This window comes from Hyla sarda, chromosome 3 (genome assembly GCF_029499605.1).
Source record: "Hyla sarda isolate aHylSar1 chromosome 3, aHylSar1.hap1, whole genome shotgun sequence".
Lineage (NCBI taxonomy): Eukaryota > Metazoa > Chordata > Amphibia > Anura > Hylidae > Hyla > Hyla sarda.
Genome location: NC_079191.1, coordinates 58,437,613 through 58,451,962, shown reverse-complemented (window position 1 = coordinate 58,451,962; position 14,350 = coordinate 58,437,613).

Sequence of the window (14,350 nt, the reverse complement as noted above, 5' to 3'; positions counted from 1 at the left end):
TCACTTCCTCTAGCTTTCCTCTTTATAATGGCACTCGACAGGGGTGTCCGCTGTCTCCCCTGATTTTTGCTCTTTGTATTGAGCTTCTGGCTGCTCTAATCCAGGAGACCTGGATATCTCGGATTTGTAGCTGCATGATTTCAAAAGCTCTCTTTTTGTGGATGATGCTCTTCTTACTCTGACCCATCCCCTGACATCCCTTCCTAATCTCTACAGGGTCCTGCAGTCCTATGGGGTGGTCTCGGGCTATAAGGTGAACCTATCTAAGACATGGGCGATGCCCTTTAATCTCAAGGTGTTTCTCTCCACTCTTCTTCGGGCTGATTACTTCTTTAAGTGGTCTCCCTTTGCTGTTAAAGGGGTACTCCTGCTCAGTGTTTGGAACAAACTGTTCCAAACGCTGGAGCCGGTGTAGGGAGCTTGTGATGTCATAGCCCCACCCCTCATGACATCACGCTCCACCCCCTCAATCCAAGTCTATGGGAGGGGGTGTGACAGCCGTCTTGCCCCCTCCCATAGACTTGCATTGAGGGGGCGGGTCAAACGCTGAGCAGCGGAGGACCCAGCCAATTTTCACTGTAGGACCCGGCCACTTTATGAACATCTGATCACTTTCAATTTAACCATTAATAACTCTGGGATGCTTGTACCTTTCATTCTGATTCCGAGACAGTTTTTTCGTGACATATTCTACTTTATGTTAGTGGCAAAATTTTGTCGATGCTTGCATCGTTTCTTGGTGAAAAATTCAAAAATTTGTTTTTAACTTTGAAGCTGGACAGTCAGTGGCTGTCCAGAAATGCTGGGAGTTGTTGTTTTGCAACAGCTGGAGGCTCCATTTTGGAAACACTGATGTACAATAAGTTTTTCATTTTTATTGGGGGGGGGGGGGGCAGTGTAAGGGGGTGTATATGTAGTGTTTTCCCTTTATTATGTGTTAGTGTATTGTAGTGTTTTTTGGGTATGTTCGCACTGGCAAAGGTTTACATTGAGCTTCCCGGGGACCGAAATTCCCATGGGCGTACGGGTACGCCCTGGGTCCTTAAGACCCAGGTACAGAAGGTGTATCCATACACCCTGGGTCCTGTACAGGTTAAGTATCTAAGTGTCCTCCTTACCCCTTGATAGTCTTCCTTTTATTCCACTAACTTCCCTCCTTTGTTCAGTGCCCTTAGGACGTTAATTATTTCGTTAATTAGGACGTTATATTTCATTTTTTGTCCGTATTGCAGCTGTTAAAATGATGGTCCTTCCCATGCTACTTTACATTTTTGAGACTTTATTGGTCTGGGTCCCGCTTGCTGCTCTCCGCTCGCTGTACTCAACCATTTTTAATTTTATTTGGGATGTCAAGCGGGACCGTTTGCTTATGTCCTAGTTGTTTGCCAAGTTTTTGTTACAGTGGGTCGTAAAAAAAAAAAAAATGTAATTCTGTTGTAACCCCTGATTTTTTATTTTTACAAGGGGTTAATGCAGAAAAAGCTCCATAAAATTTGCTACCTAATTTCTCTTGATTCTGGAAATACCCATATCTGGATGTAAGTCGCCTTTACACAGCCCCCATGGTGCCAGAACAGTGGAAACTCCCCACAAGTCACCCCAGTTTGGAAACTGCACCCCTGCAGTGAGCATTTACACCCCACTTGCATTTGACAGATTTTTGGAAGATTGCTTTGCGTCCACATATGGGGTATATCTGTACTTGGAAAAAATAGTGTTACAAATTTTGGGGGACTTTTTTCATTTTGCCTTTTATGAAAAAGAAAAGTTGGGGGCTGCACTAGTTGGGGGCAACACCAGCATGTTAGTGTAAAATTTTTTTTTTTTTTACACTAACATGCTGGTGTTGCTCCATACTTTTAATTTTCATAAGCAGTAAAAGAAGAAAAAGACTCCCAAAATTTGTAACACAATTTCTCTCAAGTACTGATATACCCCATATGTGGACGCAAAGCGTTCTGCGGGCACACAACAGGGCTCAGGAGTGAGAGAGCACCATGTTCATTTGAGGCCTAAATTAGTGATTTCCACATGGATCCTTGCAGAGGTTCTAAAATAAACGCAATAGAATAAACAACCACATGTGACCCCATTTTGGAAACCACACCCCTCAAGAAATGTAACAAGGGGTGCAGTGAGCATTTACACCACACTGGTGTTCAACAGATTTTTTGGAACAGTAGGCTGTGCATATGTAAATTACATTTTTGATACTACAGACCACTGTTCCAAAAATCTTTCAGACATCTGTGGGGTGTAAATGCTCACTTCACTCCTTGTAACATTCCATGAAGGGTTTAGTTTCCAAAATGGGGTCACATATGCTTTTTTTTTTATTGTTTTTTTTTTTTTTTTGCGCTTATGTCAGAAGCCACCCCTGAGCAAATCACCAATTTAGGCCTCAAATGTACATTTGCTGTCTCCTGAGCCATGTTGTGCACCCACACAGGGACGTGCACAGACATTTTGAAGGGCAGGGGCTCAAGTAAAAAAAAGAGGGCACTTTTCATAAATTAAAAAACGTCTGCCAGACTTAATGGGCAGATGTACTGCGGCCCAGGGACACAGTGGACTCCCGGCGGGCCTCCTCGACATTCCTATGCCCATAAAAGTTGGTGTTTTTGTAAAATCGAGTCAAGAACAGTTTCTATGAAGGTCTGCCATGTGTATATACACTTTGGCTGTGCTGTCAGTCTTATTTACAGAAAACATGTGACAGCTGCCCTATAATATACTGTATTATAGAGGAGATTTATACAAAACCTGTGCAGAGAAAGAGCGGTGCAGTCGCCCATAGCAACCAATCAGATCGTTTTGCAGAGGGCTTTTCCTCTGCAAAGGTTTTAATAAATCTCCCCCTATATGCCCCCACCTGAGCTCTATATGACAGAACCCATCACCAATAACCCAGCACCCATCACCAATCACCCAGCACCAATCACTCAGCACCCATCACCCATCCCCAATCACTCAGCACCCATCAACCATCACCCAGCACCCATCACCAATCACCCAGCACCCATCACCCAGCACCAATCACCCAGCACCAATCACCCAGCACCCATCACCAATCACCCAGCACCCATCACCAATCACCCATCACCAATCACCCAGCACCCATCACCAATCACCCAGCACCAATCACCCAGCACCTATCACCAATCATCCAGCACCAATCACCCAGCACCCATCACCAATCACCCAGCACGCAGCACCAATCACCCAGCACCAATCACCCAGCACCCAGCACCAATCACCCAGCATCAATAACCCAGCACCAATCACCCAGCACCAATCACCCAGCACCCATCACCCAGCACCAATCACCCAGCACCAATCACCCGCACCCATCACCCAGCACCCATCCCCAATCACCCAGCACCCATCTTATGCAGGAATCTTCTCACAGCCCTGGTTCTTACACTGAAGAGATGGACACCTCACTAATATATACGTACAGTCTACAATATACTAGAGTTGGCAAAAAAAGAATTATAAATATACAAAGACGTCCATGCATAGCACAGCATACAGGATGGAGGCAGGGAAGCTCCGCCTCCATTGCGCACAAGACTGACTTCGCATACTAGCAATGTGGGGCAATACCTAGAAAATGGAAAGACCAATTTTTGTATACTGCACTGTAACCTAGTGCATTGGGTTTAGTGCGAATAAACAGCCTGTCAGTTTCCCTTTAATTATATACCTTACCCCCCTTAATGATCTATATACTGTGCCACCATTCATCTATTGATTCCCTATATACTGTGCCACCATTAATGAACTATATACTGTGCCACCATTAATGAACTATATACTGTGCCACCATTAATGAACTATATACTGTGCCACCATTCATCTATTAAATCCCTATATACTGTGCCACCATTAATGAACTATATACTGTGTCAGCATTAATGAACTATATATTGTGCCACCATTAATGAATTATATACTGTGCCACCATTCATCTATTAATTCCCTATATACTGTGCCACCATTAATGAACTATATACTGTGCCACCATTAATGAATTATATACTGTGCCACCATTCATCTATTAATTCCCTATATACTGTGCCACCATTAATGAACTATATACTGTGCCGCCATTAATGAATTATATACTGTGCCACCATTCATCTATTAATTCCCTATATACTGTGCCACCATTAATGAACTATATACTGTGCCACCATTAATGAACTATATACTGTGCCAGCATTAATGAACTATATACTGTGCCACCATTAATGAACTATATACTGTGCCACCATTAATGAACTATATACTGTGCCACCATTAATGAACTATATACTGTGCCAGCATTAATGAACTATATACTGTGCCACTATTAATGAACTATATACTGTGCCACCATTAATGAACTATATACTGTGCCACCATTAATGAACTATATACTGTGCCACCATTAATGAACTATATACTGTGCCACCATTAATGAACTATATACTGTGCCACCATTAATGAACTATATACTGTGCCACTATTATTTAACTATACTGTGCCACCACTAAGGGTGCGTTCACACGTGCATATTTTCTGCTGCAGATCTGCTGCAGATTTGCTTTAGCAGAATTCTCTACCCATTGTCAATGGGAAGCAAAATCTGCAGCAGATCTGCAGCAAAAATAGGCACGTTTGAACGCACCCTAAGGATCTATACACAGTGCCAGCATACACAAAAAATATAATGTTCCAATATAATGAAATATATACTGTGCTTCCATAAATTCCCTATATACTGTGCTTACATTCCTCCAATAATTCCTTAATAATGTGCTTCATACAATAAATACAAGCACATAACATAAAGGCACATACACTACATAGGTCATATACACACATACAGTACATAGGTAATATACACACATACAGTACATAGGTAATATACACGCATACAGTACATAGGTAATATACACACATACAAAGAGACACTGACACATACATACAGGTACAAATATACATTAAGAAACATAAATACACAGACACACATATAACATGGAATATATACTAAAAGATACAGCCGATAAGCACATCATACATACAGGTACACACATACAATCACTCACAGATATATACACACATACATACATACACACACACACACACATACATACACACATACAGATTCACTTGCTTATATACATACACACATACATAGATTCACTTGCTCATATATATATACACACACACATACATAGATAGATTCACTTGCTCACATATACACACACATATACATACCAGTGGCGTTGCGACCCGGGTGCGGGGGGTGCGGCCCTAACCTAATGGGGTGACACCAAGACGCTCCGCAGCACCCCCCTCCCCAGCTACACTGACACCCCCCTACTGTGCCCGACCGGCCTCCCATCCGTCAGCACCCCCCCCCGCCTTCACCTGCGCTGTGTGTGTGCGGTGCGCCCGTCCATCAGCAACCCCCCCCCCTCTTTCAGTGCGCCCGTCCGTCATCACACCACCCCCCTCACCTTCACCAGCACTGTGCCCGGCCTCCGCTCCCACGTCTGCGCCGGCCTGACGTCACACCGTATGGCCGCGCAGGGGGACGTCAGTTACGTCACTCGCAGGGCGCCCAGTGAGAAGGATCGCTGCGCTGGATGGGTGAGTGTGTGTGTCTGTCTCTCTGTCTGTCTGTCTCTATCTATGTTTGTGTGTGTGACTCTGTGTGTGTGTCTGTCTGTGAGTGTGTGTGTCTCTGACTGTGTGTGTGTTTGTGTGTGTGTCTCTCTGTGTTGTATGTGGTTTCTTTTTTGTGTGTGCGTGTGTGTGTGTGTGTGTGGGGGGGGGTTGAACCAGTGATCTAATGTGGGGAGATTTTGACCCATTGTGGGGAACCTGCAAGGGAACCTGCGGCCTAATGTGGGGAAACTACTACCTAATGTGGGGAGTCTATTCTACCTAATGTGGGGAGTCTATTCTACCTAATGTGGGGAATCCGTGCTACCGAATGTGGGGAATCTATGCTACCTAATGTGGGGAAACTGCTACCTAATGTGGGGAATCTGTGCTACCTAATGTGTGGAAATTGCTACCTAATGTGGGGTAGCTGGTACCTACCTAATGTGGGAGAACTGGTACCAAATGTAGGTAATCTATGCTGCCTAATGTGGGGAAAAGATGCTACCTAATGTGGGGAAACTGCTACCTACCTAATGTGGGGGAACTGCTGCCTACCTAATGCTCCCCCCCCTGGCAGTAGCACCCTCATCATCCACCAGCAACACCCCCCCCCCCCCCAGCAGCACCTCCATCAGCAGATCCTGTCAGGAGGATGATCCTGCCGATGGATGATGGGGGTAATACTGCCAGGGGGGATGGCCAGTAGCACCCTCATCATCCTCCAGCAACACCCCCCCCCCCCCAGTAGTAGCACCCCCATCATCCACTAGCAACACCACCAATACCTCCCTCCCGTGGTAATAGCATCAGCTAACGGATGTTGAGGGGTGTTACTGCGGTTGTGGTATTATATTCAGAGGGTGCACTGTATGGCAACGTTATATTCAGAGGGCGCAGTTTGTGGTAGTATTATATTCAGAGGGCGCAGTTTGTGGTAGTATTATTAGAGATGAGCGAACGTACAGTAAATTCGATTCGTCACAAACTTCTCGGCTCGGCAGTTGATGACTTATCCTGCGTAAATTAGTTCAGCCTTCAGGTGCTCCGGTGGGCTGGAAAAGGTGGATACAGTCCTAGGAAAGAGTCTCCTAGGACTGTATCCACCTTTTCCAGCCCACCGAAGCACCTGAAAGCTGAACTAATTTATGCAGGAACTGCATCAACTGCCGAGCCGAGAAGTTTGTGACGAGTTGAATTTACTGTAGTTCGCTCATCTCTAAGTATTATATTCAGAGGGCGCAGGGGGTGGTAGTATTATATTCAGAGTGTACAGTATGTGTTGGTATTATATTCAGAGGGTACAGTATGTGGTAGTATTATATTCAGTGGGTACAGTGTGTGGCTGTATTATATTCAGGGGTACAGTATGTGGCAGATTTATGTTCAGAGTGTACAGTGTCTGTCGGCATTATATTCAGAATGTACAGTGTGTGGTAGTATTATATTCAGTGGGTATGGTGTATGGAAGGTTTATAATCAAAGAGTATAGTGTATAGTAGTATTATATTTAGAGGATACAGTGTCTGACAGGTTTATAATAATAATTGTTTTCATATAGAGGATGAGAATGCGCTGACATAGTGAGGAGACGTCTGGGCGTCACATTCTACAGACAGAAATTTTAGCTGGACCAGGCTACCATCTGAATTAGATAAGGGAAGACTATAGAGAAGACGTCACCTGTAGTCACTGATATCATTGTTCATTCTCCTCTCTATGTCCTATAAGACCTGTAGTCTCTTGTCAGTTCTACAGTTAGGTCAGTGAAACTACAACTCCCAGCATAACCTCACCACTGCTCAAAGGGGTACTCTACTGGAAAACATTTTTTTTAATCAACTGGTGCTACAAAGTTAAACAGATTTGTAAATTACTTCTATTAAAAAAATCTTAATCCTTCCAGTACTTATTAGCTGCTGTATAAGCGATTCACAGGAAGTTATTTTCTTTTTTAATTTATTTTCTGTCTGACCACAGTGCTCTGTGCTGACACCTCTGTCCATGTCAAGAACTGTCCATAGTAGGAGCAAATCCCCGTAGCAAACCTCTGGACAGTTCCTGACATGGACAGAGGTGTCAGCAAATAGCACTGTGGTCAGACTGGAAATAACTATACAACTTCCTGTGGAGCATACACCAGCTTATAAGTACTGTAAGTATTAAGATTTTAAATAGAAGTAATTTAAAAATCTGTTTAACTTTCTGGCACCAGTTGATATAAAAGTAAATGTTTTCCAGTGGAGTACCCCTTTAAGTAATTCTGGGAGCAGTATATTTAAATGATGAAAACTTCTTTAACCCTTTCCCATTCTGTGGCAACTGGTATATCTGATTATTATACTGGAATTTTTCACAATGCGCTACAACAGTGGTGTCTGTCACAACAGGCTAAAAAGTTACTGGGGGGAGGAGGGAGGTATGGGAGTGACACCATTTTCTACCGCACCGGGTGACACCAACCCTAGCAACGCCACTGTATACATACATACATATACATAGATTCACTTGCTCATATATATATACACATATACATAGATTCACTTGCTCACATATATATATATATATACACATACACACACACACACACACACATACACACACATACATACATACACATATACATAGATTCACTTTCTCACATATATAGGCACATACATAGAGATAGACACACACACAAACACACATATATATGCACCTCACACTGACATACAGTCACTCACATATATACACAGTCACTTACACTAAGGCCCCAGCCATCCCTCTCTGCACAGGCGCATACATAGAGAAACACACAAACACATACACACAAATATATATACATACACACACACACTGACATACAATCACTCACATATACACACACACACTTAGACACAATCACTCACATATATTTACAGTCACTTACAGTAAGGGCTGCATAGACTGAATTTTGTGTCTGGACATGCAGTGGGCGGGGCTTCTCTCTGCCTCCGCTGCTCCTGTCTCCTCTGTGTGGAGAGAAGCAGAGAAATGGCAGATAATGACAGGGAGAGTGGCGCCCCTTGCTGCAGGGAGGGCACAGCACCCTCCATTAAACCACATACAAATCTCCCCAGCAATGGATCCTTTTTAGTTCACCTGTCACCCTGCAGCTCTTTTTGTGAGGGCACTAGAGGGGCAGGTGAGGAAAAGGGCAGGGGCTCCAGCCCCCCTTTCACTCCTATGTGTGCACGTCCCTGCACCCACACATTGCTTTGTGTCCACATATGGAGTCAGGGGTGGGCTGACAACACTTGGGGCCCCCAGACCAAAAAAAGGAAGGGCCCACTGCCTCCTCAGTCTTCTACCACGTCCCTTTTCCACCCAAATCTCCCACATAATAAACTAAAATGTGTTTATGTAAGAAACACTTTAACATAGGCAAATTTCCATGACCAATAATACTGGTATACAAGGAGTAAATATATACCACTGATCTGCAGCGTCCTCTTTCCTTTTCTTCACTGTCTGGATCAGACCACCATGTCAATCTCTTACCATCTGCAGGGCAAACATGTCAGACTCTACATTTTTTCAGTGTCCACCCATCTATAGGCCCACAAACTGTAATAATCCCCTTCAGGTAGATAGGTAGCCACGTAAATAAGTAACTAGGTAGGCGGATCAGGAATCCAGATATGTAGGTAGGTGACTAGCCAGGTAGGTAGGTAGGGGGCTAGCAAGGTAGTTATGCAGCCATGTATGAAGGCCAGACATGTACATAGTTAGGTAGCCAGGTATGTAGGTAGTTAGATAGCCCGGTATGTAGGTAAGTATTTAGGCATACATATAAAGTTAGGTAGCCCCCCCTTCCCTGTTGGTATAGACAGCAGAATTACCCCCCCCCCCCCTCTTCCTTGTAGGTATAGGCAGCAGAGTTAACCCCCCTTCCCTGTAGGCATAGGCGGTAGAGTTAACCCCCCTTCCCCATAGGTTTAGGCAGCAGAGTTAACCCTCCTCCCTGTAGGTATAGGAACAGAGTAGACCCCTCCCCCTTTCTCCATAGGTATAGGCAGCAGTTAACCCCCCCTTTCCTCATAGGTGAATAGTGATTTTTCTGTACGTACACACAGTCAGGTTTACAACAAGTTTTCCGCTACAAGTTTGATCCTCGGCAAATTTCTCACAACTCAAACTCGGAACGAGGAAATTACGGCACCGATCTCTTTTTTTTCCAGGCCATTGGGTCACCAGAGATCCGAATGGCCTGGAAATGTCATATGGAAGGTCACAGTTTAGAGACCACTGCACAGTGGTCACCAAACTGTGGCCCTCCAGATATTGCAAAACTACAACTTTCAGCATCCCCAGACAGCCAACCCCATGTTTCCTGCTGTGAGTTTGAAGAGGAGCAGGCTCTCTGTGCCAAATTTTTGGAAGCAAATTTCCGCTGATGAAAATCCACCTCAACCCTTATTTTATAATGCAGATCTGTCACAAATATGCAGCAAAATGAGCATAATGAGCGGCTGTTCTGACTCGGATTTACCTAAGGTTCATTATTTTTCTCTAGGATACAGCATGGCGGCAGCAGCTACATCAAAAGTATTTAAAATATTTTTAATGCTGCCGCCAAGGTTCCTGGTTGAAAATATAGCCCAGTGTGTCAGAAATGTGACAGACCCTATTTATCTCTTCCCATTTCATTTATTTTCTTTTTTTTTTCTCCTTCCCTGCCTTCTAAGATAACTTTTTATTTTTCCACCAACAGAGTCGTATAATGGGGATTTTTTTTATTTATAGCACAACATTCTTTAATATTTTGTCTTGTAAAATGTTAGATATCACAATGGAAGCCTAACAGATCCCATTAAAAATAACACTATAAAATCATACAGTGGCCTTACCAGCTTTCTTTCTTAACCTTCCCTTATGACATCACACATGTGACATCAGTCTTTGGTTGATACCTTTACCAGCCACTAGTACAGTTCAGGCCTTAGGTATCAGAGGGAGCGCACACAAAGAGCAGGAGATGAGGAAGAGGACAAGATGACACAGGAGAGGTACATCAATCCTAAATATTGATCAGAATACATCTAGAGTTCTAGACTTGCAAATAATGACTAGATCTTTTAAATATAATGTGTCACAATAATAGTGTTAATTGTATTAAATCTAGTTATTTAACTATACACTTTGCTGATGATCACAAATGACCAAGTATATACTGTTTATATTCAATTCTATTATACAAAGAGTTGGGGGGGTGTATGTCCTGTATGGGTATATTAAGTCTATGGGGGAGAATCATCAAAACCTGTGTAGAGGAAGAGTGGAGCATCAGATCAGATCGCTTCTTTCAGTTTTTAGAGGCCTTTTTAAAATGAAAGAATCAATCTTATTGGTTTCTACGGGCAACTGGTCAACATTTCCTCTGCGCTGGTGTTGATAAATCTCCCCCTATATGTATAGTTTTCTATACTAAGAAAGTCAAAAGCACCTAAATGTCTAAAACACACCTATATGTTCAGTGTATGTGACCTACTAATGGGGGTGACAGGGAAGTAATGTAAGAGATGTCTGACCTTTAACATGACCTCCTGTTATAACCTAAAACAAGAAATTAGGCTGAAATAACGTATATTTCACTATTATAATGCTGGATTTCTTGTATGACTATTAGTACTGAATCATAAAAAGAAATGCATACATTGAATTTCCTTTAACATGATTGTCCCACAGAGCAAATTTGGTAAAATCAGATGTGTGCCCCATACATATATGTAAAGGGGTACAAAAATAATTTATATCCCTGTAGAGTTCTTCTCCCTCATGGATCTGATCCCCTAGTATCCTCTCTGAGCTGGAACCCTACCGTTGCCAGGCAACTTTCCCCCAATCCCCCTTGCTTATAAGCACAGTGGAAACAAACTGCCATTACCTTCAGGACACTGCAGTTGAACTGAGCATGTGTTAGGGAGCATTCACACCACGTTTTAGCTATACAGGGACCTGATTTAGCTGGGGGCAGTGAAAACCAGGTGCTCCCTTATACCAGCCGGACCTGGCCCCCTTCTCATTCATTTGAATGATCTGACCAGAGTCAAACTGCGGTTTTCAGTTGGTTCAGAAAAACGGATATGGGGCAAAAATGAGCCGACCGGAGACATTGTTTGACTCCGGTTGGCTCATTTAAATGAATGAGAAGGGGGCCGGGACCGGCTGGGATATGGGAGCGCCCGGTTTTCACTCCCCCCAGCTGGATCCGGTCCCCATATAGCTAAAACGTGGTGTGAACCCACCCTTACCCCGACTTAGTGGGTCGTAACCAACAGTTATCAATACAATGCAGGTACATGGAGAATTAGTAATCTTATATCTCTCAAACAATATTGTAATCCTGGTACATTTAAATATGTTAAATGTCACATAATGCATTAGTATAGAACTTTTGTTTGTTGGTATTTTTTTTTTAAATGAGACAACTTCTTTAACCCCTTATGGACCCAGCCATTTTACACCTTAGGACCTGGCCATATTTTGCACATCTGACCACTGTCACTTTAAACATTAATAACTCTGGAATGCTTTTAGTTATCATTCTGATTCCGAGACTGTTTATTCGGGACATATTCTACTTTAACATAGTGGTAACATTTTGTGGTAACTTGCATCCTTTCTTGGGGAAAAATCCCAAAATTTGATGAAAAATTTGAAAATTTAGCATTTTTCTAACTTTGAAGCTCTCTGCTTGTAAGGAAAATGGATATTCCAAAAATTTTTTTTATATTCACATATGCAATATGTCCACTTTATGTTTGCATCATAAAATTTACGTGTTTTCACTTTTGGAAGACACCAGAGGGCTTCAAAGTTCCAAACTCACTATTTTTCAGGGACCAGTTCAGGTTTGAAGTGGATTTGAAGGGTCTTCATCTTAGAAATACCCCACAAATGACCCCATTATAAAAACTGCAACCCCCAAAGTATTCAAAATGACATTCAGTCAGCGTTTTAACCCTTTAGGTGTTTCACAGGAATAGCAGCAAAGGGAAGGAGAAAATTCACAATCTTCATTTTTTACACTCGCATGTTCTTGTAGACCCAATTTTTGAATTTTTACAAGGGGTAAAAGGAGAAAATGTATACTTATATTTGTAGCCCAATTTCTCTTGAGTAAGCACATACCTCATATGTCTATGTAAAGTGTTCGGCGAGCGCAGTAGAGGGCTCAGAAGCGAAGAAGGGGGTTTTGGAGAGTACGTTTTTCTGAAATGGTTTTTGGGGGCATGTTGCATTTAGGAAGCCCCTATGGTGCCAGAACAGCAAAAAAAAAAAAAAAAAAACACATGCCATACCATTTTGGAAACTAGACCCCTTGAGGAGCGTAACAAGGAATTAAGTGAGCCTTAATACCCCACAGGTTTTTCACCACTTTTGCATATGTAAAAAAATAAATAAAAAATTCACTAAAATGTGTGTTTCCCCCCAAATTTCACATTTTTGCAAGGGTTAATAGCAGAAAATAGCCCCCAAAATTTGTAACCCCATCTCTTCTGAGTATGGAGGTACTCCATAAGTTGACCTGAAGTGCACTACGGGTGAGAAGAGAAGGAGTCATATTTGGCTTTTTGAGAGCAAATTTTGCTCGGGGGGCATGTCGCATTTAGGAAGCCCCTATGGTGCCAGGACAGCAAAAGAAAAAACACATGGCATACCATTTTGGAAACTAGACCCCTTGAGGAATGTAACAAGGAATCAAGTGAGCCTTAATACCCCACAGGGGTTTCACGACTTTTGCATACGTAAAAAAAAAAAAAAATTCACTAAAATGTGTGTTTCCCCCCCAAAATTTCACATTTTTGCAAGGGTTAATAGGGGAAGCCCCTATGGTGCAAGGACAGCAAAATAACCCCCACATAGCATACCATTTTGGAAACTAGACCCCTTGAGGAACATAACAAGGGGTACAGTGAGCATTTACCCCCCCCCCCCCCCCACTGGTGTCTGTCAGATCTTTGGAACAGTGGGCTGTACAAAATGTTTTATTTGCACAGCCCACTGTTCCAAAGATCTGTCAGACACCAGTGGGGTGTAAATTCTCACTACACCCCTCATTACATTCCGTGAGGGGTGTAGTTTCCGAAATGGGGTCACATGTGGGGTTTTATTGTTTTTGCGTTTGTCAAAACCGCTGTAACAATCAGCCACCTCTGTGCAAATCACATCAAATGTACATGGTGCACTCTCCCTTCTGGGCCTTGTTGTGCGCCCCCAGAGCACTTTGCGCACACATATGGGGTATCTCCGTAGTCGGGAGAAATTGCTTTACAAATTTTGGGGGGCTTTTTTCCCTTTTACCTCTTACCAAAATGAAAAGTATAGGGCAACATCAGCATGTTAGTGTAAAAAATTTATTTTTTTACACTAACATGCTGGTGTAGACCCCAGCTTCACCTTTTCATAAGGGGTGAAAGGAGATAAAGCCCCCCAAAATTTGTTAGGCAATTTCTCCCGAGTACGGTGATACCCCATATGTGGCCCTAAACTGTTGCCTTGAAATACGACAGGGCTCCGAAGTGAGAGAGCGCCATGTGCATTTGAGGCCTGAATTAGGGATTCGCATAGGGGTGGACATAGGGGTATTCTACGCCAGTGATTCCCAAACAGGGTGCCTCCAGCTGTTGAAAAACTCCCAGCATGCTTGGACAGTCAACGGCTGTCTGGCAAT